The 25,476-nt window shown below is 39.9% G+C and overlaps 1 protein-coding gene and 1 non-coding gene across 7 annotated transcripts in view; one reads left to right on the forward strand and one right to left on the reverse strand.

The window, feature by feature from the left end:
- Positions 1-9,992: 9,992 nt before the first annotated feature.
- Positions 9,993-10,064, reverse strand: TRNAE-CUC (transfer RNA glutamic acid (anticodon CUC)). Its single transcript has one exon. It is a non-coding gene; the product is annotated as a tRNA-Glu (tRNA).
- Positions 10,065-10,831: 767 nt separating this feature from the next.
- NCOA7 (nuclear receptor coactivator 7) overlaps positions 10,832-25,476 on the forward strand; it is a 169,995-nt gene continuing 155,350 nt past the window's right edge. For 2 of the 6 annotated variants that reach the window (XM_040474556.1, XM_040474557.1), the window contains exon 1: positions 20,684-21,054. The gene's annotated coding sequence lies outside the window, so the exon portion shown is untranslated. Of the gene's footprint in view, positions 11,131-19,923; positions 20,349-20,677; positions 21,055-25,476 lie in introns of those variants that run through there. The other 4 variants (XM_040474561.1, XM_040474560.1, XM_040474562.1 and 1 more) reach the window with 4 other exon arrangements.

Here is a 25,476-nt window from a genome sequence, read left to right on the forward strand (position 1 = left end):
ACTTCCCCTTGTAATTCTTTTAAGATCTAAGCAATAACTGAGGTTGTGAATATTTCAGCAACTAAAACAAAATGCTACAGCAAATATGACATCATAAACTGTGACTATAGCTCATATTCTTTGGAAGGATAAGTCTTTGAACTCAGATGGGAGAATTTAAAAAGAAAAAAAGCCCCTTAGCTTGCATACACAATCTTGTATGAGGGACCAAATGCATACGAGAAATGGCTCTCTAGGTACCAGGTGGTACTTTCTCCCTCTCTTTTGAAAGGAACAGACAGGAATGGAGTTGGTCAGGGAATTGGGTCCTCTGCTGTAACTGACAGAACCAGGCCAACCTAAGTCACAGATCTAACAAAGACAAAACTCGAATACTCACTGCAAATGTTCTTCATTGTTCTCTGTGCTAAGCTCTATGCTAAGTGTGTGAAATCTGTTGTCTCAGTGAAGCCTCATAACTGTCCTATAGAGCACATATATTATTATCTTTGCTTTACATATTAGGATTTGAAAAATAAGTGGTTGATTGCCCAAGGTTGCAACTAGTAGTTTAAGCTATGACTCAACCCAGGCTTGTCTGATTCTTCAGCCCATACCTTTGACCTCTGGGCTATGGCTTTTGACACTGCTTTTTTGGCCTCAGACTAACCAAGAATATTTCAACCTTCCTGGGATCATTTTGGATTACTGATAAGAGTAAATCTGTCTATAGTATTAGCATAAAAGCCTCTACCATCTTATGCTTTTTTTTTCTTTCTTTTTAATGTTTGTTTATTTTGAGAGAGGGAGAGAGAGGACATGTGCATGCCAGTGAGTGAGGAGTGGGGGAGGGGCAGAACGAGAGGGAGAGAGAGAATCTCAAGCAGGCTCTGCATTGTCAGGGCACAGCTGGACAGGGGACTTGATCTCACCACGGTGAGATTATGGCCTGAGTCGAAATCAAGAGTCAGACAATTAACCGACTAAGCCACCCATGCACCCCTATCTTACCCTTTTAATATATGAAAGAATTAAAGAATAACCCCACTTTATTCCATTGTACAACATAAAAGGAAATAATTTTGGCAGTTTCCTAGTTTTAACTTTCAACTTTCAAGCAGGTCATACCTACCTTACCTTGATTGGTGACCTTAACCCTCAGTAATGTCTACCAAAGAATATCCTATAATCTCATTCAAGGTGATGGCAAAGGTGAAGTAAAATGGTGAAGTATTAAGACAAGGTATCTGGGGTCACCTGGCTAGCTCAGTTGGAAGAGCATGCTACTCTTGATCTTGGGGTTGTGAGTTCGAGCCCCACATTGAGGACAGAGATTACTTAAATAAAAATAAATAAACTTAAAAAAAAAAGATATCTGAGAAAATTGAGTTTGAAAAGAAACGTTATACCTCAGTCTTCTACTGGATGTAAAAGATAGGTTTTTGGTGAGGGGGAGAATGCTGGATCATTCTGAATCCTTATGCATTCCAGGTCATCATGTCATTAAACAACATTCTTCCTTTGGCCTAGAAAGACTTGCCCAGTAACCCATCCACTGTAACTGTAAATTATTAACAGGAAGGGATTTTGAACTAGCCTAAACCTTTTGGCCTACAGTTAAGCATGTTTTCCATAACAGTTAAGAGTTTATATGGGTACAGTTTTTAAAAAATCTTATAACTAGAGACATTTTTATATGCCTCTAAGTTCTTAGTCTTCTGGGAATTGAATATTCTGTTTCCTTGACCTCAGTTGTCATTCTGTTAAGTCTGTGGGAATGAAGAGATTCATGCATATGAAATGGATATGCATGTAATAGAATGCCTTGTAAGCTTTTTTTTTCTTTTTTTAAGGAACAAAATGAGGTTGAGTATCTTTGGCAAGTTAACTCTAAAGTTTCTTACATTAAGTGTGCATTGTAGTTTTGTGTTTTCACCGCAGTGATAACAAAGTCCCATTTTCTCATGTGGAAGAAAAAGTATTTCTCAAAGAATGGCTATTATTCATAATGTTTTACTTGTATAAGGGAATTTGTAAAATTTAAATTGCTCAAAAACTCATATAAAAGAGCTAAGTATTTTAATTGAGTTAACCCTGCCTTTTGTGATTATAAGCTATCAAGCTGAATATTATTTACCATACTGTGAAACTCTGCTTCCAAGATCTTTCATCACCTCTTTTTAAACCCTTTTCCTAATTACAGAGAACATAAATACCTTTTTTTTTTTTCCGCACCAAAACAATCCAACTAGCTCTTTGTGTAGCTGTTTGTGTAGGCTTTCTCCTGGGCTAGCAATGGTTGCCCTCTCCCCTATCCTAGCCAGTCTGCCCCAGTACTCCTGCTTTAAATAGTCTTCTCTTGAGGTCTGGCAAGATGACAGAGATGTGTTTGTTCACAGTCAGGAGGGGAAAACACAGACGCACATAGACCATATTCTACTCTCGTCATAACACATTTCTCTGTCATAGTCACATGCCACCTCCTAAACAGGAACTAAGCAAGGCACCCGTTTTTAAATTTTTGTCTCACAAGCAGCCACTGCTAAATTTATTTTATTGTCTTGACATCTTTCTGTCAGAAAGATAAGCACAGCACTGTACAAATGGCTGGAGATGGTAACATCACCAAACCCACATATAGCCTGGTGACCATCAGGTAAGCTCAGTGGGCAAGATTTGCCTCTGATGAGAAACATCCTTTACCCCTACAGTAAGGAGGCTTGATAGGCCATGTGCCCCCTTTGAAGGTTCAGTAAGAACCCCCACCCTCAAGATACCCATAAGTTCATCACAGCTGACTCTTGAAGCGCAGGCTTAAGGCAAATGTGTTGCACTGAGGGAACAGACATAAACACCAAGTGCCTACTGAGCATGACTATCATCAGAATGGGTCCCAGCAATAAAACGATAAATTATCTGACCAACACTGACCAGTTCTCACAACAGAGAACACAATGCCTTTGATGTGACCATGAAACCTTGAGTATGCCCAAGAGCAGGAGCCACAGACAAAACAACACAGGAGCAATAACTCAATATAAATGCATTTAGCCACTTCTCCAAACAAGGTCCAACAGGCAACTTCCTTGCTCTGGGTATCAGGAGCTTGAGACTAAAGGAGAAACAAAGTTCACCATTGTTTGTCATCAGGATATGACATAGGAAGAAAAATGACGGAAGCTATTTGTTTGTTTCTTTAAAATGTATAGCTGAGGTGTTAAAATTCTGTAAGCATATCCTTTATGGATACAGCAAAAACATATTAATGAGGAGATGGTTTGCTTAATAGTGCAACTTGACAGCCATATCTAGGATAGTGCATGAGTTAAATGAAGTCTATTAAGCAGTTTTGTTTGTTGAAAGATGTGGGAGCTTATTAAAATTCCTGCACTTATTCAATGGATCACTTAGAAATAACTTGAAATCCATATATATAATAACAAATTTATCTCTACTTAATATATATGTCATTTTTTAAAATCTCAGTTCTTTAAGGAATATAATAAATAGTATGATGATTAAAAGGACAAATTCTGAAGTTGGATATATCAAGATAGGTCTTCAGATGTATTAGTTGTGTGACTTTGGACAAATTACTGGTTCTGTGTAAATTTTGTTTTTTAATTAGTAAAACAGGATTTAAAAACAACATCTATTTCACAAGAATTTTCTGAGAATTAAATGACATAATCTTCATAAGATCTGGTACATAGAACACTATCAATAAATGGTAGTGTAGCTTATTAAAATTTAGTTTATTGAAAATGTCTTGGGGCGCCTGGGTGGCTCAGTTGGTTAAGCGGCCGACTTCGGCTCAGGTCATGATCTCGCGGTCCGTGAGTTCTAGCCCCGCGTCGGGCTCTGTGCTGACAGCTCAGAGCCTGGAGACTGCTTCATATTCTGTGTCTCCCTCTCTCTCTGACCCTCCCTTGTTCATGCTCTGTCTCTCCCTGTCTCAAAAATAAATAAATGTTAAAAAAAAAATTAAAAAAAAAATGTCTTAAGATCCAAAATAAGTCTCATTCAGCCCCATTCACACAACTTTATTCAAATACATACCAAGGTAGTTGCCCAACACCTGTTCTTTTTGTATTAAATTATTTGCATGTACATTTTGCTTTATATAAATATATTTGCAGATTTACAAAATTTCAGGGTTAGAAGAACATAACCTAGACCAATGCTTCATTTTGCAGATGAAGAAACCTGAGGCCCAGCCAAATTAGATAACCTTTCCCACAGTCATGTGACCCAGATCTGATTTCGAATACAGAGTTCTTTTTAGGACAATATGACCATAAACATTTTCTTTCATAGCTTTATTTTTATTATTATTATTTTTTTATTTTAGAGAGGGAGAGACAGCACAAGCAGGGGAGAGGGCAGAGGGAAGGAGGAAAGAGAGAGAGGGAGATATATATAGAGAGAGAGAGGGAGAGAGAGAGAGAGAGAGAGAGAGAGAGAGAGAATCTTAAGCAGGCTCCACATCAGTGCGTAGCCTGAAGCAGGGCTTGGTCCCACGACCCTGGGATCATGACATGAGCTGAAATCAAGAGTTGCATGCTCAACTGACTGAGTCATCCATGTACCCATCTTTCAAACCTTTCATATTTTAGACATGAAAGGTTTTATTTTGTTATGAATGAGCTGAATGGGTCTATTGGTTTGTTAAGAAATCGTGCTTTAATGCTTTCTGTCTTCAAAAACAATGGTTTTTAGACTGATTCAAAATAAATACAATGGAGTCATGTTTCTTTAGAAGAAAAATCTTGAATCTAATGAATATGGCTGAGATTGAAATTATATTACTGTCTTTAAATGGTGTTCTTCACCATCAGAAAGCAAATCACACAGACGTAGGTGAACAGAGCTGTGCCACTATCCAGCACCTAGGGCAGAATGTTTCTTAGACACTGCTAAAGCTACTGGTTTACCAGCGACAGGGCATGGGCTTTAGGCCACTACACCCACTCTCCTCTCTGTAGCTCTCCAGTCCTCTTAATATGAAGACAGAATCCTTAATCTCAGGCTTTAAAGCCATGCAAGATCTGTCTCCTGCCCACTCCTTAGGCCCCTCTCACCTTATTTTACTACCTCTGACTTGCCATCCGGCCACAATGGCTTTCCTTCAGCCCCTGGCATTCTCCTTGCTCTCTCCGGATTCCAGGACTTGAATTTGTTCCTTCTACTCAGAACGTTCTGTTCTCTCCTTTTCACCTAGATAACTCGTCATTTTTCAGATCTCAACAGATGGAATACTCTGCTCATATCTCCAACTGCCTTAGTGTAGAATCACATACTTCTTATAGAATCTGTCAGTTGCAATTTAAATTTGTGATTATATAATTATTGCCCGTCTTTACCACCATGCTAAAAGCCAATGGTAGTGACTGGTTTTGCTCATATTAAGTCTCCAGGGCCTCTTTGACATATGTGTATTACAGAAAGAAATCTCAGTAAATATTTGTGGACATTGGTTAAATGAACAAATATATGACTGCCTGACTGAATGGAGAATGAATGAAGACACGTCATAAGCTGGACCTGCTTACTTGTTGTGTTGACTTTATTTGAATTGCTTCCCTCAAACTTTAATCTGATAGCACAGTATATTGGCAAGTAAAATCAAGCATAATTGATGAAATGAGAATAAAGAAGCTAAAGGAATAAAAATCCTCTGTTGCTCCCTAGGAATACAATAAACTCTAGATTTTAACTATACCAACGTTGCCAAGGCGAGTATGGGTTTCTTAGATTAAATACGTGCTAAATGAGATACTTGAGGCTATGGTGCCACCTTGTGGTGTATTTTTGCATTTATCATTTTCAAAATGCCTGGAACTTCCCTACTTAGAAAAGCACCATTACAGACTATAACTACTGAAAGGAGTGAGATTTTTCCTCAACTAAATATTACTGGCATGCCATTATCCCAAAAAGTTTGCCCAAACATATCATTCATTCCTTTTTGCTTTTTATTTTAATTAAACATCAAATTGATGGAGGAAAATAGTATAATATATATATATGTTATAAATAATCAAATGAGAATTAACAACTCTGCACACCCAGGCGAGCATTACCAGTATTTCAAAATACTCCTGCTTATTTCTAGCCAAATCCTTCCTCCATCTTTTCCATGAACCAGGAATGACCACTCTCCTGCTTTTCTTTAGTTTACCATCTGTGTATATACCAGTAAACAATATTTTTAATTTAGCATTTAAAGACTTAATAGAAAATGGAATCATTCTGTATTTCATTTGCTTTTAAAATTAAATCATATTTTTCTTGGCTTCATAATGTTGATAAGAGGAGTTGTAATCCATTTGCTTTCACTACACTGCAGTGTTTCATTTTATGATTATACCACAATATATTTAGTCACTCTACTATTCTTTTTAAAGCTTATTTATTTATTTTGAGAGAAACAGAGACAGTGTGAGCAGGGAAAGGATAGAGAGAGAAAATCCCAAGCAGGCCCCACACTGTCAGTGCAGAGCCCAACACAGGGCTCGAACTCACAAAACCACAGGATCCTGACCCAAAGCCAAGAGTGAGACACTTAACTGACTGAGCCACCCAGGTGCCCTTAGTTCCTTGAGGCACATTTAGGTTGCTTCCAGTTTGAGTCCACTGTGATGGTGCCACAGTAAGCATTCTTCTATATATCTCCTGAGGCACTTGTGAAAGGATTTCCCAGGGATTGTCTTGCTGTGTATGAGAACCTCCAACTTTACTAGATAATACCAAATTGTCTTCCAAAGTCATTTTATTGCACCAATTTACACTTCTGCCATTAGTGTGTAAGAGTGTCTATTACTCTATATCCTTGTCAGCACTCGATATTGTTAGATTTTTTTTTTCATTTTTGCCACTTTGATGGGTGTAAACAGAATCTTTTTTATTTTAATTTTTATTTCCTGATTACAAAAGAAGTTGATACTTTTTAAAACCATTACTAGTCACCTGTGTCTCTTCTGAGACATGCAAATTCCAGTCTTTTGCTTCATTCTTTCATTTATCCTCATTTGAAATGCTCCTACGTGCCAAGTACTGACGTAGCCCACAGGATGCAAAGATGAATGTGACAAAGACCCTGCCTTCATGGAGCTTTTGGCTTACTATCACTTCAGAGCTTTTGGGCATCACACTAATTACCAAGACCAAAATACAGAAACAATTTTTGAGCAGCTAATGATATGATTATCACTTTGCAAGGCAAACTCTGACCTTAAGGAATTTACACAAACACAACTTATACAAAACTGTAGCAAATTATATAAAATAATATATATTATGTTACATATAGTATAGAAATTCAGAAGAAGTAATAAGTTGGGAGAAAAAGCTAATCAAGTAGGTCCATGGTTTAAATTGAAGTTGCTTTCCTTTTATGTAACTAATGTGAAAATACTATTTTTCTCTAGCCTACTTACTAAAGGAAGAAGATGAAAAAACAGGAGTCATTTTAAAAAAAAAAAATTTTTTTTTTAACGTTTATTTGAGACAGAGAGAGACAGAGCATGAACGGGGGAGGGTCAGAGAGAGAGGGAGACACAGAATCTGAAACAGACTCCAGGCTCTGAGCGGTCAGCACAGAGCCCAACATGGGGGCTCAAACTCACGGACCCCGAGATCATGACCTGAGCTGATCATGACCTGAGCTGAAGTCGGACGCTTAACCAACTGAGCCACCCAGGCGCCCCACAAGAGTCATTTTTAAGTCAATAAAATAATTGATCAACATGGAGGTGTGGCAACTATGATTTTTAAATATATAAAAATAATAGTGAAGGAAAAAAACACTCTCATAAATCAACATGCTTAGCCATAAACACAAGTACACTGTGTTTGCTGTTGAACTTATATCTTAACTAAAAGTTTTCCACATATTTCTCTGGAATCTGGTAACCCCCACAAACTACTAGAGTTGATTTTCACTAAATCTGCCATGCAAAGAATTCAAGTATACCTTTAAAAGAGAACCTGAAATATCATATAATTCCTCTTTGCTTCTATGCAACATTCCCCATGAGCCACGCTATTTGTAAAAACTGGTCTAAAGAAGATACCAATGTACCACCAGAAAATTTGTTGTAGTGTGGGGAGTCTTAAAGAATACAGAATTTAGGTTGGGCAAATCAAGTTGGAGTCCTGGTTCCCCCACACACTTGTGTTATTTCAACTAAATTACAAAACTTTCTGAGTCTATGTTTCCTAAACTCCAAAGCAAGGATAATTGTGGTCAGAATTGACTCAATTATTATAGATCAGGTGCTTAGTTCAGTGTTCAGAATCTAAAAGAACTCATTAAATTGTGGATATCATTCAGATTGACTCAGTTTAATTCTTTTTCCACTTCTGTCAGTGGAAATACAGAACTGTGGTTCATACAGAAATAGAATTATGAGGGCTTCACATATATATGATTGTTTTCAAGTAAAGTCTTAGCAATCTATTTCTTGGTTTAATTGATTAAGTAATCCATAATCCATTCATTTAGCACCAACCATATACTAAGCACTGTACTAGATGCTGGTGAAAGTCCTGCCCTTCCTTTTCCCCACAACCCTTGGTTCCTCTCAGGCATCCTTATATTTAGTTATGCATCAGCCCAACCCTGGATGGATGATGATTTTGTGTTTAAAATTAAATAATTTGACAAGCCCAGAAAAATATTTTTGGTATGCAGCAAATAACCTTTGCTTTCATCTGTGCAGGTTAAATACTTTCTATTCCTTTACCTTTAAGAAACCTATTCATATGTGGAATATTTCTACAAATGGTCCTTCAGCATTTCCCCCGTTTCTCATAAGGACAGAATTGAGCACAATATTCTGGCTCTACAAAGCAGCAACTTTGTGCTATGTGTAGATAATGTGATACAGTGTTGCTGTGTCTAAATGATGATATTCTTTAGGAAAAGTGTACTTATTTGACTAAAAATAACAATAAAATAGGTGAAACACAATAAGGATGACACCAAGACTAAATAAAATGAAACTCCATTAAAAAACTAACCAACAAGAGAAATATGCTTTATCCTATTAAAGATAACAGTGCAATTTCCAGACTCTTTCTTCTTTGGCTTATTTGAACCTTACTTGTTGTACTGACTCTTCTCTAGACTTCCCTACTTAGTTCTGCTCTAGTGGAAGTCAAGCCTGCAAACTTTGGCTCTTTATGCTGCACTCAATCATCTCCTAGGAAGCATTTCCACTCTTGGGCCTTCAGTTCTCACCTGAGAGCTGAATCTCCTCAAAACCTATCAATATGAGTCAAAAATCTCACTCCCTGTACAGCACAAGTTCACTTGGATGACCTCTTCAGACCAGATCTAAATTAACAGCGCCTCCTGCTTTGCCGTGCTCCCAACCAGCACCCTTTCCAAATTAATAGGCCGTAATCAAACCTTACTCATATTCTCCTTTGATTTCCTACACAACTGTGATAGGCTGTCTTATTTGCCAGTTCCTGGTGTGCTGGGGGCCAAGGCTCTCCCTGCTCTGCTTCTGGACATTTCTGTTGTAATTATGTACAGAGGCCGTTCCGTGCTTTGCTTCTCCTCCCACAATGTGCTTGCACTCTAGTTTATTTAAGGGGACAGGCACTGCAACAGGAAGTGTACCTCATTTCCCCACTCACCACTCTGCTTACTGTCTTCCTCTTCACCCACCCTCCTCTCTAACCAGGCTTCCCCTGCTTATCTCCCAGGACCTCCACCTTGTTCCCTTCCAACTCCCCAGTCCCTATGTGGGTAAGGCATCCTACCAGGGCCCCAGCAGGTGGAACCCAATGTTTACATTCTCCTATGTGCAACCGACCCGCAGGATGCTTTGAGGAGCAGGGAATGAACCTGTTGTACATGGGCTGGAAAAAAAGGCGTGTTTTAAAGCTGAGATCAAATAGCGTTTAAAAACGAATTCAATTTTTATGATTGAATGACACATCCGCGATAAAAAGCAGTTAAGATCGCAAAACTTTTTTAGTTTGTAGGAGAAAAGTAGCGTTTCCCTGACCGGGAATCGAACCCGGGCCGCGGCGGTGAGAGCGCCGAATCCTAACCACTAGACCACCAGGGAGCTTGACTTAGTGCGTTACTGAAGTGTATTTGCTGCTTTAAAAATCTCTACGTAAATCTGGCCAGTAGAAAAGATTGTGATTCTAAGCCCCACCTACTTGGCTCGGGTTTGGAGTCTCAGCTTCCGAAACTGAGGCACAGTTTCTGCGCTCCGAGCCCAGCACCGAGGCAGTCCCTGCGGGAAAAAGCTGGAGCTTCCAACTCCAATCCTCTTCCGAATGCCCTGCTAGAAAAGAGGTCCTGAAATTTCATTCTAATTATGAATGTCTGACTGTGTCGGTGCCTATACACAGGTTAGAGTACTGTAATGTTAGAGAACCTTGTAATTTGCTTTATTATTTTCTTAATCATCTAGCTGCTCTTTCTAAATCTAACCTCTGTCGCTTTCTGTCTTTCCCTCTCACGGAGATGTTAAGTGCCACTAAACATTGTACTCAATCTAGGTTGTCACTGGCGGAGCGCATTTCACGTTGTCTTGGCGGGTGGGACACCGCACGCGTCCTTGGCACAAGGCACGGGCTCTAAAGCTGTAGGTGCCCAAGGGCCACGTGGCCTCTTAGGGAGCAACTATGCATCTATCCTGATGATGACTACTTACTTGGGAGTCAGGCTAACGAAGCCGAGAGAGCTGCGGGTGTCGTGCCTAGTGAAGAACCAGGGACAGCATCTGCACCCGGATCCACCAAACCTTGCCACCCGCTGTGTTTCCATTATGCTTTGTTTTTTGTTTTTTGTTTTTTCAGTGTTATTATCTGGGCAATTGCTTCATCTCTCCGCGTTATGCTCGAGACGCGGCCAGGAAATGATGCAATTACCAGAGGAGTAAAGAAACCTTACAGCCCATCCTCGATTCAGAAACCCTCTTGAAATACGAGCAGAAGGCAACAGGATGTAACTCCTCTTTGAAGTGCCAACCGTTGCAGTTGAACAAATGTAACCCAAGAGACCCCGCTCCGTTGCAAGATGGAAGGAGGCTTACGTAAAACATAATAAATTCATAATGAACTTGCTCACAACCCGCGGCGCCACTGTGAGTTCCAGCGGGCATCCACTACCGCAGAATCTGGGTGAGCCTGTGCTTGGATATTGTTTCTTGTCTTCAGCAACTCAGAGGTGGTTTAGATTGTTGATAAAATTTGTCTACACTTGTTTAATAATATGCAAACAGGAAGATAAAAGGATTTTTCAGGTCTGATAAACATGGAAATATCACAACTAATTTTTAAACTTAATTATATTTTAGGACACACACCTCTTTCCTATATCAAGGACTTTTTAGGAAATCAAGTTCGGTAGGTGGAGCTCTTATCTTGGAAGTGGGGGTTACCAGAATTTAGTAGCAAAGGGTATGGTTTTGAATAAAAAGATAAAGCAGATATTATTTCTAGAATAATTTTAAGTTTTAATAGGGTTAGTCACAATATGCTACAACAGGACAAAAAGGTGCAGTGAAAATCACCATCCCTCTGTTTTCCCCAGCCAGTAATTTCTTTTTCCCAGAGATAACCAGCGTTAACAGTTTCTTCTATATCCTTCTAGAAACACTCTATGCATGCACAAGTGAATGTGTATTTTTTCCCAACTTTTTATCTTGAAAAATTCCAAACCTACAGGAAATTCCAAGTGTAGGAAAATGAACGCATATATGCCCTTCATCTGCACTTGTGCTCCCCAATTTAGTAAGATGAGCAACGTGTGACTATCATGCATTGAAATGTGTCTAGCACAAACTTCGATGTTCCATAAGTGATGAATGCCTGCTGGTTTTTTAAGCCTTAATATGAAAAACAAAATAATGTAAAATATATCATTAATAGTTTTTATGTTGAGGGGTTCCTGGGTAGTTCAGTTGGTTGAGCAACCAATTCTTGATTTAGGATCAGGTCATGATCCCAGGTGGTGGGATCGAGCCCCGCCTGGACTCTGGGCTCTAGGCTGGGCCTACTTAGGATTATTCTGTCTCTCCCTCTGCCCCTCTCCCCACATTTGTGCATTCATTCTCTTTCTCTCTCTCTCTCTCTCTCATAAAAAAAAGTAAAAAGAACAATTTTTACATTGATTACATTTTCAATTAGAAATATATTGGATTCATATATTAAAATTTCACTTTATTTTCACTTTTTAACGTATCTACTAGAATATTTAAAATTGTATATGTGCCTTGTATTGTATTTCTATTTTACAGTGCTGATCTAGAGTCACCAGCTGTTAATATTTTGCCATATTTACTTCTCTTGATCTTTTTTTGAAGCATTTTAGGTTAGTTGCAGACATCATAACACTTTACTTTTAAATACTTTATCATCTGTTTCCTAAGAACAAGCAATACAACTATCATACTTAGGAAATTTACTTTTTTAATGTTTATTTATTTACCTTGAGAAAGAGGAAGAGAAAGCAGGGGAGGGGCAGAGAGAAGAGGAGAGAGAGAATCCCAAGCTAGCTCTGTGCTGACAGCCCTTCGTCCTGGGGCTCTGAGCTGAGCCAAAACCAAGAGTCAGATGTTTAACTGACCAAGCCACCCAGGCACCCTGGAAATTTAAATTTAATACAGTATTATTATTTATTATACAGTTAATAATCAAATTTTTCAATTGTCATAACAACACTTTTTGTATTTTTTCTTTTTACCCAGGATGCACTCAAGGATTATACAGTACATTTAGTTGTCACGTTTCTGTATTCTCCCTTTTTTAATCTGGAACAATTCCCCAATTTTTTTTTTTTTTAACAATATTGACCTTTCTGAATAGTGAAGGACGGTTGTTTCAGAAAGGCCCTCAATTCAGATAAATATTTATTTTGACAAGAACCTTAGGTGATGTGTTCTTCTCAGTGCATTACATCAGAATGTGCATAATGCTGATCTATCACATTATCTTTCATGATCAATGCTGTAGCAGAATAATGGCCCCCATGGGGATGTCCATATTCTAATCTCCAGAACACATAAATGTGTTACCCCACGTGGCAATAGGGACGTTGCAGATGTGATGAAGTTAAGGGTTTTGAGACACAGGAAAATAATCCTGGATCATCTGAGTAGGCCCAAAATTATTACAAGCATCCTTATAAATGAAGGAGAGAGGCAGCAGAGTTAGTGTCCTAGCTATGTGATCGGAGGAAGACTCACCCTGCCTTTCCTGGCTTTGAAGAGGGAGGAAGGAGACCCTAAGCTGAGGAATACAGGTCCCCTCGAGCCTCCAGAAAGAAAACAGCTCTGCCAATACCTAGAATGAGACTCAGGTCAGATTTCTGGATCACAGAACTGTACGATAATAAGTTTGTGTTGTTTCAAGCCCTTAAGTTTGTGGATTTTTTTTTTTTTACAGCAACTATAGGAAATATACAGTAACTCTGAGTATTTGGCTAAGGTGTCCACCATACTTTGAGAATGTATGAATCTTCTGTTCCTCAGCAAACTTTCACGTGATGGTTTTAGCATCCACAGACAATCTTTGCTTGAATCAATTACTACCGTGGTGATTGCAAAATAGTGTTATTTTATCAATTCTCATGTCAACAACTTCCCATTCTCTCCTTTCTCTTTTTATTCTCTATTTAATTTTTAAATATCAGTTTGGACTCATAGTCTTTTTCTGTTTTTGTGCTTTTATTCAAGGTATTATAATCCATCACTGTCATATTTCTTAATAATTAAATTGTCCCAAATTTGGCCAGAAGGAGTCCCTTTAAGTTGGCTCCTGTATTCTTTTGACATGTCACCCTAAATTTTTGAGCACTTCTTTATTTTCTGTCACAAGATGGTCCAGGCACACTCTATACTTTATAGACTGACTTAGGGAGAATTAAGATCTTCATGCATGTATCTTTTCTTTTTTAATTTCTTTGTCTTATTTTTACACAAAGAGGAACGTACTCTACATACTTTACATAAGTTTTTTAAAAATGCCTTTTGAAGTATATTTCAAAAATTCTTTAAAAAAATTTTTTTTTCATGTTTATTTATTCTTGAGAGAGAGAGAGAGACAGAGACAGAATGTGAGCAGGGGAGGGGCAGACCAAGAGAGGGACATAGAATCTGAAGCAGGCAGAGCGTGACACAGGGCTCAAACTCATGAACCGTGAGATCATGACCTGAGCCAAAGTCAGACGCTTAACTGCCTGAGCCACCCAGCCCCCCCCCCCAAGGATGTCCATTCTTTACATAAAAAGTTATTCATTATTTTTGATAACTAAATAGTATTCCACTGTTTCAATATTTTCTTAAAGCCATTTCATACTGGTCATTTGGATTATTTCCAATCTTTTGCTTTCACCAAAGTACTAAAATGAATGACTTGGCCCAACCTAATTTAGCATTTCGTTTTTATTAATTTTTCCCAAAACAACTCAACTTACAGAGTACCAATTTCTGATTTGAAAATGTTGTTATATATTGGAAGAAAAATCATGGCATCCGATTCAAATTCACTTATAGTTATAATTTATTGACAATTTTAGTTTTCAATTTGATTTCAACCTGACTCAGCTATTCTTCTTAAGTTCATTAATTTATGTATTAAAGAGATATTTATTGACTAATATGTCAGGGACTATATTAGTCACCAAAGATATCAAGGTGAACAAAATGGGATTCTTGACCTTGAAGTTTAGTCTGGTGGGGTTCAAGTAAATAAGTAATTACAGTAGAGTAGTGAATAGTAAAACACAGGTATGACTATATTTTAATAAATTTATTTAATATATTAAAAATGCACCACTCATCATGCATACTTTGCTGATGGGAGTATAAAATGGTACAGTTACCCTGGAAAATAACTTGGCAATTTCTTATAAAACTAAACATGCACTTACCACATGACCCATCAGTTGTACTCTTGGGAACTTATCCCAGAAAAATGAAAACTTGTGTTCACACAAAATCTTCCCACAAATGTTTATAGCAGCTTTTTAATAATAGTCCCAAAGTGGAGACAACAGAAAGGTCTTTCAATAGGTGGATGGTTAAACTGTGGTACATCCATAACATGGAATACTTATCAAAAAAAGGAACCCGCTATTGATCCACATAACACCTTGGATGGTTCCCAAGGGAGTTGGGCTGAGTGGAAAAAAAAAAAAAAAAAAAAAGCCAATCCAAAAGGTTACAGATGGTGTGATTCCTTTTACTTTTTAAAAATTTTATTTATTTACTTTTGTGAGAGAGAGAGGGGAGTGGGGAGGGATGGAGAGAGGGAGAGAGAGGGCGAGGGGGGAGAGAGGGAGAGAGAGGGAGAGAGAGAGAGAGAGAGAGAGAGAGAGAGAGAGAGAGAAAATCCTAAGTAGGCTCTGTACTGCCTACGCAGAGCTTGATGCAGGGCTTGAACCTATGAACCATGAGATTATGACCTGAGCCAAAATCAAGAGTTGGATGCTCAAATGACACTAGCCACCCAGGTGCCCCGGTATGATTCCTTTTATATAGCACTTTTGGAATTATAGAAATGAAAAGGGATTTGTGATTTGCAGGAATTAGAGATGTGGTAGGGAGGAGGATGGATGTGACTTTATAAAGGGGTAGGTTGTGGGAGCTTTGTGGTGCTAGAACAGTCCTGTGTCTTATTGTGGTGAGTAGAATAATCTGTACAGATGATAAAATTGCTTAGAACACACACACATACACACACACACACACACACACACACACTCACACATGAGTGTATGTAAAACTGATGAAATATAAACTTGAAAGATCATACCAATATCATTTTTCTGGTTTTGATATTGTACTGGAGTTACCCAAATGTTGCCATTGAGGGCAACTGGGGTCAGTGGGGGTGGTTGGAACCTGAGACTTCCCTACACATTTTTTCCAACTTTTTATGAATCTACAATGATTTCCTTTGAAAAAACCCTATTCAGCTTATTGCACTCTAAATTTCTTTCATCTAACAAAGTCAAACAACAACTACCAGTTCAGTTTTGGGATTCATTTCAGAATTTTAAATGATATCTTAGCTACAATGTCTTTGCACCAGCTTATTTGACTAAGTTTTTCAGAAAATGTAAAAAATATGTAATGAATTCTCAAGCAACTGAACAGACTATTTTTAGCAGAAACAAGACAGAGGAAAGTTTCCAAGGGCAGATACTTATTAGTGAATTGTGAATAAAAGAAAAGGGCAAATTTATTGGGCTTAATCTAAGTAATCAACCGTAAGTTCTATGTGCTTACCGGCACCCGGACAGCAATCCATTTCTATATACATCAGTATTTCTTTCTCAATACACTCTGGCAAGCTCCTCCTTTCAAATGACAAGGAGATTTCTACCTCTGCTTTAGATTTTATGACAAGCTGAGAAAAGCACTGAGCCATCCACAAAAGGACCATCCACAAAAGGACCTATTGACATTTTTCTCAAAATTCAAGGTGGTAATCCACGATGATCTGTACCAATGACACCAGTTGTAAAAATGAACCACTGCCTTCAACACTATTAAATCGTGAACTCAATTCTATCTCTCTAGGTCCAGGATAACTACCACAAACATCCAGAGATGACATTAGTATTTACCTCCTCTGGAACCCCTGGGTTCCAACCAACCTAAGTCAGGTGTGTGAGAGGAGGTGCTTCTGTGCGAGGAAAAGGTTTAACTACTAAAGAGTGAAACTGCTTGGTGATAGTAGACCGAACTCATCACCCAATGCACAAATCTCCTCTCCAGGCTCGTATGGAGAAAAATTCCAAAGGAGTTTCAATTCTTTCAGTAGTTGTAAATTCATTGCTTATCCAGGGAGCTTTTCATTTTGGCAAAGTGCTATTTGCTGATATCCTGGAATTCCAGTGCAAGGAAATGTAACCAGTGTAGCCTTTAAAAACAGACACACTAGCCATGCTTCTTGATTACAAAATTATCTTTAGATATATATGTAAGAAAAATACTGTACACATTTGCAGTAACAGTTTCTATTGTTTGGTAATGTTTCCCAAAGCCCTCCAGGAAGTTGCTTGGGAGAACACCTGATGCCTGATTGCAGGGATCCAGTTGCCCCCCACTGGTCCAATTTCTATCCTGTGCAGCACGAAAGAGGAAGGCTAGTGAAGTGACCCCTCTTTTCTTCTGTTAAGAGCTAAAGCGATCTCTGCTTCTCCATATCTACTCCAAAGTCTCATCATACAGGGTTCTTTATACCAAAAAAAGCAAGATGACAATTCCACCTAAATTGCCCTGCAATGGCCAACAGAGGTAAAAAGGATGGTTTTCATATTTCACAGAGGCCCTCATAGCCATAAAATTAGTGTAGCACTGTAATTTTTCATTAACTCAACATTTACCAAGCACCTACTAGCCAGGTACACGAGGAGTGCCAGGGATACAATGAAAACAGCAACCAACCAACCAACCAACAAAAACCTTTACTATAGTAACGTATATTATTAAAGTAATAGCTAACTTTTCTTGAAGGTCACATTCTAAGCATCATTCATGGATTACCTCATTCAATCCCTCTATCCACCTTGTAAAGTTGATACTATTATCATCCACCTTTTACAGATAAAGCAACAGCGGTTAAGTAACATATGCAAGGTCAGCACAGGTAAAGCTATAGTCTGAAGTCAGTGCCTGAATTCCTAGAGATTACCATGTTCTTAAGAAGTACACATTCTAATGAGGTTTGATCTTTAGTGTACTAATATTTCCCAAATGATTAAGTATTTCATTTTATCTCTCAATTAAAATTTCACCTTCTATTTATTTATTTATTTATGTATTTTATTTATTTTTAAATGTTAATTTATTTTTGAGAGAGAGAGAGAGAGAAGGAGGGTGCAGAGAGAGAGGGAGACAGGGTCCCAAGAGGGCTCTGCCCTGACAGCAGAGAGCCCAATGTGGGGCTCAAACTCACAAACCATAAGATCATGACCTGAGCCGAAATCTGACGCTTAATGGACTGAGCCATCCGGGGGCCTTTCACCTTCTATTTAGAGTAGCACTCTCCAGAATAATTTTTTGTAATAATGGAAATATTCTATTCTGTCCAAAAGAGTAGCCAGTAGCTGTGTTTGGCTTTTCAGCACTTGAAATGTGGCTAGTTGAATGAAAAAACACATTTTAAATTTAAATTTGAATTTAAATTTAAATTTAAATGGTCACAGGGCACCTGGGTGGCTCAGTGGATTAAGCAATAGACTCTTGATTTTGGCTCAGGTCATGATCTCACATTTTGTGAGATCGCAAGCCCCAACTTGGACTCTCAGAGCCTACCTGGGATTCTCTCTCCCTTTCTCTGCCTCTCCCCTCCACCCCCCCTTGTGCTTTCCCTTTCACTCTCTCAACATAAATAAATAAACTTAAAAAAAAATAAATTGAAGTGGTCACATGTGGCCAGTTTTGGACAGCACACATCTAGAGGATAAGGAAATGATTTTATTTCTTCTGGTTTCTCTATAAAGACAGTGCTTAGGCCAATAAATAAATGCTAAGTTAATGAAAAAGAGCTAGTGAAGAATATTTAAGGGGGGATTTTCTCTCCCTCTAAGCTGAGGAGCACAAATCTTTATTATACCAGGACTTCCACTGTGATGTTATAATAAGTATGTGATACAGTATGCAGTCCTACAGAAGTTCATAAAGATATGAAAAAAGATACTTAAGTTACCCTCAGTGCTTTTGAAAGGCTGACATTTTATAATTGATGCTTATTACTTTTAAAATATATACTCAGTTATATCTTTGTCTAATAAAAAAAGATCACCAGGTGCCTGGGTGGCTCAATCAGTTAAGCCTCTGACTCTTGGTTTTGGCTCAGATCATGATCTCTCAGTCCGTGAGTTTGAGTCCCACATCAGGCTGTGTGCTGACAGAGCAAAGCCTGCTTGGGATTCTGTCTTCTTTTCTCTCTGCCCCACCACCCCCCCCCCGCGGATAGAGAAACAGAAGCTTAAAAAAATCACTACTTAGTTTCTTGAGAAAACATGGGAATGTATATAAAGAAAAAAAAAGGAGACTCTGGGTGGCAAAAGGATGGAAAGAGTCAAGAATTTCAGCTCAATGAACATTTCTGCAAATGTCCTTCTACACACTGTGTTCTAAGCAAACTTCATAACTTCTGTTAGCGTGAGCAACTGCTAAATTCTCATTAGGTGACTTCACTCTGTCGCTTACACATCACAGACACATAAACATTTCTATAAACATAGCTGGGTTATTCTAAATCTGGGGGCAAAATACCATGACCTTTTGGATATGAACTGGGGCTCTAGATCAAAGTCCTCTAAGTGGCCAAGTCATGTGTCAGTGTTTCCTGACTCCTAAGCAGTTCAGCTACCACCCTCCTCCACATGCTCAAGAAATCTTCCGGATTTTATCGGTTTGTACCGCTATGGAACATGTCTTATCTTTGCCCATTTAAAAAAAAAAAAAATTAATCTTAGATTTCCAAATCATAAAAGCACCGATCAAAGAAGTGTGAGAGTGGCTCAGTTTCTCTGGAAAGCCCAAACAATGTTCTTTTGATTGAATAAAATCAAGTCTTTGTAGTGTAAGTGGAATTTTCCCTTGAACATAATTAGCAAATCACACAATGCCTAAAGATGTAAACAGGAGGCCCCATTTTATACATGTTCAGTGCAGAATTGAGCGATTATTCCGTTTCTCGCAAGATAGTATAACATGACCTACTTGCAACTGAAATCCAAAAGCCACCACTGTTAAATGCTTGGCTCGGCCTTTGAGGAGAGGCTGATACAGCATCAACAGCATCAACAACCCAGAGGAGGCCACTATCTAGTGGGCCTGTGTGTATGGCCTCTGACACACCAATGTTATCAGGCCAGCTGCAGACTCCGCCGTGAGTTGTATTGTGTGTGTACAAGGGTAATCCTCAAGATCAAATCCTCCTAGTCATCTTGCAGTGCTGGTCATGGGACCACAGAGGAAACAGCTCCCAAGTGGGGATGGGAAGCTCACGGGCACTGCCCCGCTGCTGATGCAAATCCTCCCCCCAACCAAGGCTCTCTCGGGTCTCTGCCAAGTGTCGGCCTGGAGGGCCCAACTGCTACGTCCCGACCGCTGTAATGATTATAATTTGGCAGCATCCGGGATGCAGTACCAGGAACGGGAACGGGAGGGGGAGGAGATGGTGGGCCCCTTTGCGAAACGTAACGCCGGAAAGGACAGAAGGATGAATTAATTGTGGCCAGTAGCCCCCAAGCTGGAAGGAAACTCAAGGTTTTAAGGCCCGGGGAGACGCTTTATAACTTCGGCTCTGCTCTCAAAGCCTCACTTGAAGCGCGGTGCCACGGCAGGCCAGCTGTAGGGGATGCGGCCCGGGGCGAGGTAAGAAGACCCTCCCAGGCTCCACCATCCGGCGTCCGGCCTCCAGGGTAGCAGCGACCTGGCTCTCGGAGGCGTCACAATGGGCCGAGGCCTGCGGAGGCCGCGCGCGCAGCTCCCCGGGGCGGAGCCGCGCGGCCGGGACTGGGGCTGTGCCGGGGCAGCGGAGGCTGCAGCAACCGGGGGTGGCCGGGGCGCCCAGCCTTCTAGCTCCGAGGTCGCCGTGGTGGGGAGGATGCCGCAGCCCGAGCCGCGGAGCCCGGCCGCCGAGCTTTCTAGCCCCCGCCGCCGCGGAGGGGCGCAGAGCGTGGCGCGGGCCGGGCGGAGCTAGAGGCGGGCGTCTGCACCGCGTCGCGCCACCCGCAGTTCCCCGCCTCCGGCCGGGCCCGCGAGCCTGTCGCGGCCGATGCCCTGACCGCGGGCGCAGCTGCAGGGTTGGCAAGGCGCCGCGCCCGGGAAGAGGCCTGAGGAGTCCTGGCGGCGCCCGAGTCCATCAGCTCCGGACGCCGGTCCCCTGGGGCACGCGCCTCGCCGCTCCTCCCTCCCGTCCCTGCTCCTCCTCGCCGCACGATCCTCCCCCGACCCCTCCTTCCACCCACCCTAGAGGATGCGCTCCCCCGCGCCGAGCAGCAGAGGCCACCGCTCCCAGAAATGCGTGCGCCCGATCCCCTTCTCCCGGACCCGCGGAGCCGGCGCCCCCGCCCTGTAGGTAGGTGGGTAAGGCGGGGACCCGCTCTCGCAGCCGCCCGCAGCTGATGCTGCCGCTGGGGAGAGGCGGGCAGCCGGGGCCAGGACCCGCCAAACTTGCCTCCTGCCCGGGCTCGGCAGAGCCCTCGGAGGTGTGCTAATGGCGCTGGAGGCAGACCTCGTTAACCTGACAACCTCTTGTGGAGCTCGGAAGGCCGAATGGTGGCGAAGGAGAGCTTGACCCTTCTCCGTTTACCACCCCCCCCTTCCCCACCCCCGGTCCGGTGGGCTGCGGGCGGGGGTGGGGAGGACCGGTGGGCTCGTGGCTTATTTGGGCGGTGGGGGCTGGGGGGGTACCGTTGTATTTTCAGCAGCTCAGGTGGTGAAAATATGTCACCGTATTTTTTCGGCTGGATGAGCAGATGCGTTCTTCCTGTTTTAGCCAAACGTGTAAGCACGCAAAGCGTTATTTTAGCGGCACGTAGAAGTAGCGGTGGATTTTTGTATATTTCAGAACTGGCTGGCTGGTATATAAAATTGATGGCTCAGTCCCCTACAGTCAACATTTTAGGGCCAGTTAGGGAAGGTTAGATTATTATTCCAGAAGTCAGATTATTCCGGACGTAGATGAGGCTGAGGTATTCTGCTGCTTACTCGAGGAGCTTCCTGCTTTCCTAAAGCGATGTGTTTTAAGAGTGGCAAGTTTGATACAGGTGTCGGGAGTTGAGAATCTGCTGGAAGGATGCACCCGGGCGGCCAGCAGAGGCAGTCTTGGGCGCAGCCTATAGCTTCCAGCTAGGTGTTAGGGTTTGTGTTTTGGTTTATGAATTCTTTCTTTTCTCCCAAGTGTGAAGTTCATACATCAGGGCTTTGAGCACGATTCTCGCTTCTCGGGCTGTCCTTTAAAAAAATAATTTTATATTCAGCAAGAAGCTTTAGAGTTTTGGAAAGTAGATCGTTGTGAACTCCAATTTTATATTAACGTGTTAAGTAAGGTTTAGAGCTTTGGAAAATGAGCCGATGTCAGCTCCAGGAGGACAGAGTCTTCATCTTGTTCAATTCTGTAATGCAATGCGTCTGATGGATAATGGGCGCTCATGAGTTATTTGTTGAATGAACTGTGTTTTAAGCTTCATCTAAGGACAATTGAGGATTACATGTATTTGTCCTGTGGCTTTTGAAGTTTAACTGGCTTTTAAAAATTGCCTCTTTTACAAAGAGTTAAATTAAATTCTCTTAACAGTTTTAAGTATGAATTTTGGCATTCTCAGGACCACATGCTATCCTTCTTTAATTGTGTCATTAAATGAGGTAATTCTCTTCCACTCCTAATGTAAGTGCATTTCATTCTAAGCTTGCAGATTTTTTAATGTCGTTGATAATCAGACATATTTCTAATAAACTCTCAAATACAATTTCAAAAATACATTTCATGTTTAAAAGAAAATTATGTTACTCCAGAGGTAACAGTGATGTGGTTAGTAAATGACATATTAACTCTGGTTGATGTGAGTTGTTGTGGATGATCTAATTATATTTTATTACAGGTAAAGGTAAAAATAAAGCATTTAGAAGTGTCTGTGACTCCTAAGTGTTTCAAAATATATGGTATACCCATTTTCAACTGTATAGGTTTTCCTCAGTATATAAGCATATTGATTTCCAAATTTGTCAAATTTTGGAAATCAGGGATTTTGAAGATCCCATGTCTTGATGCTTTTAAATTTTGTGTTATCTTGGAAAAATCAAGGATAACTGTATCATATTTCATTGGCTATGTTTTTTCACTATGAAATTTCCTGTTTTGACTTTGTTTTTATTTTCCTGTTATATAAGTTTTATGAGTCAGTCAGTATTAACCTCTTTTCAGTAACTTTATTTAACACAATTATCTGGGAGTAGTCCAGTCATTTCTTTTCTTTTTTTTTCTTTACTTTTTTTGTCATTTAAAAAAAATGTTTTTAAGATTTTATTTTTAAGTAATCTCTATACCCAGCTTGGGGCTGGAACTCACAACCCTGAGATCAAGAGTCGCATGGGCCAAGAGCCAGCCAGGAGCCCTTTTTTTTTTTTTTTTTTTTTTGTCATTTTAATACCTCATCACTATCCTCACTACATACTACCCAAAAAGCTTACTTTCATAAAACTATGGTAAGCCACAGTTTATTACTATTGCTCTGCAGCCTAGTTGGGCTCTTCCTAGATGGGGAGGAAATCAGATTTCTATGTAAAAGATGGTAAGATTGGGGGAACCAATTGTGAGAGGGAACATATGAAAAATATTATGATTTATTAAAAGGAAGCAAAAATCCTCCCCCAAATAAAGATAATTCTATTTCATATCTTTGTAATCAAGAATATTGAGCAGGTAATTTACATGGCTTTTACTTGTTCACTTTAATTTCTCAAAAGAGCCCTCACCTATGGTTACCTAAATTCTTTTTACTTTGTTGCAGATAATAAACACTTATTTGTTCATTTGACAAATAGAAATTGAGTGCTTGGGCTGTGCTGACACTCTTGGCCTTGAAACCATCAAGTAAGAGCTAGTTTTTAATCTCAGAATGGGAGAGGCGTTTTTCTGTGTGTCCTGCATCCAAATGCGCAATGTCTCTGATTGGATGACTCACAGGGCCCTATCTGGTGAACCCCCAACACCCTGCCCCCATATGCACTACTGGAACGCAATTCTAAGACTCAGTATACTCTCTCCTATCTTTCTGTATCTTTCCCAAGATTTTATTGCCAAATTTCTATCCCTTCCTTTCAAAATGTTATTGACTGTCCCCCTTTTTTTTTAATCACAGTTCTTTTGTATCCCAGCCCATAATTTTTGTAGTTGTTCTTTACATCCAGTGGTATCTACCCAATTTATATATGTTGGAACCAAAATTGTTATGGTTGCAGAAAAAGTATGGAAAAGAAAATTTGTATGACCTTGAATTTCAAATATGGGGAACTGGTGGTTGAAGAATAATTGTTGTCTATTAATGTCCTCTGAACAATGGCATAGAATGCCTTTGTACATACCAGAGAATATCAGTTGTCTGCACAAAAATTTGATCTGAATCTCAACTGGGAGAAATGACGCATACAGAAGGTTGGCAGAATAAAGGCCATTAAGTCCACATATTCCATTCCAATTCTAGGTGTTAGACCAGCAGTCGAGCCAGATTTTCAGAAATGATGCGGTTTGGTTACCTTGTATTGCTTCCTTTGCACCCCCACCCCCTTGGTTGTGCTCACGCTGAAGGATTCTGCTAATAACAGCAGTCACAAGAAACCTGCTGTTCTGTTACTTAGGAGTTGCGGTTACCAAGATCATGGTTCCTTTTGCAGCTCTTGTGTGAAGACCCAGGCAAGTTCCATTTAGTGATGAATGCCAAAGAAAAACTTTACTTCCCCTGCACCATTATTATGTCTTTTTTTCATCATGCAAAACTAGGATGACATAATTGATTATATTTCCCTTTTTGATTTGGCAACATACAAATGCAGAATCAAATTTGCAACTCAATTTTAATAACCTTGTAAAAACTTATGACCTAATATTGATGTTCTGACTTTTCCTTGGTATTGGGCTTCTGTTCTACCTTGTTTCTCTTGATTCTGATTTTTATATAATTATATTTTCCCACTTTATTGAATTTATTATTTAAAGCTGACTCACATCCTTTGTGAAACAAGGCAAAACATAACACACAAAACCAAATGAAAACATTTGCAGAATTGATCTCTGGACACATATGTTTTTGATTAACAACTTAATTCCATTAAATATCATTTGAACAAGAATTGAAAGTTTAGTATATTTGAGCTTATACAGCCAAATGGAAAACAGTGTGCCTTAGGTTAGCAAAACTAAATTCCTCTTATTTATTTATTTATTTATTTATTTATTTATTTATTTATGTTTATTTATTTTTGAGAGACAAAGCATGAGCAGGGGAGGGGCAGAGAGAGAGGAAGACACAGAATCCAAAGCAGGCTCCAGGCTCTGAGCTGTCAGCACAGAGCCTGACGTGGGGCTCAGACCCACAAACTGTGAGATCATGACCTGAGCCAAAGTCAGTCGCTTAACCGACTGAGCCACCCAGGCGCCCCAAAATTCCACTTATATATATTTGAGTTTATATAGCCAAATGGAAGACAATGTTCCATAGTTTTGCAAAACTAAATTCCACCTATTTTGTAACTATTAAATTCATGTCCACTTACCACTTATTTACAATTGGTAAAACCATTCAATTTAAGTCAGTCATTTCTGGAGTGTCTGCCTCATGTGTTTTGTTAGGCTGAACAGGAGATTTATTCCTCCTAATTTTTAGAAAGTTATTTTAGCCGAAGAGCTACCCTAAACTAGCTTAACACTCATCATAGTGGACCTCAAATCTGACCTCTTTCACATCAGTAATTTATTTGATTCATCTTTGTTTTAATAAAT

The sequence above is a fragment of the Herpailurus yagouaroundi genome, unplaced genomic scaffold (assembly GCF_014898765.1).
Source record: "Herpailurus yagouaroundi ecotype Mexico unplaced genomic scaffold, PumYag 139, whole genome shotgun sequence".
Taxonomy (NCBI): Eukaryota; Metazoa; Chordata; class Mammalia; order Carnivora; family Felidae; genus Herpailurus; species Herpailurus yagouaroundi.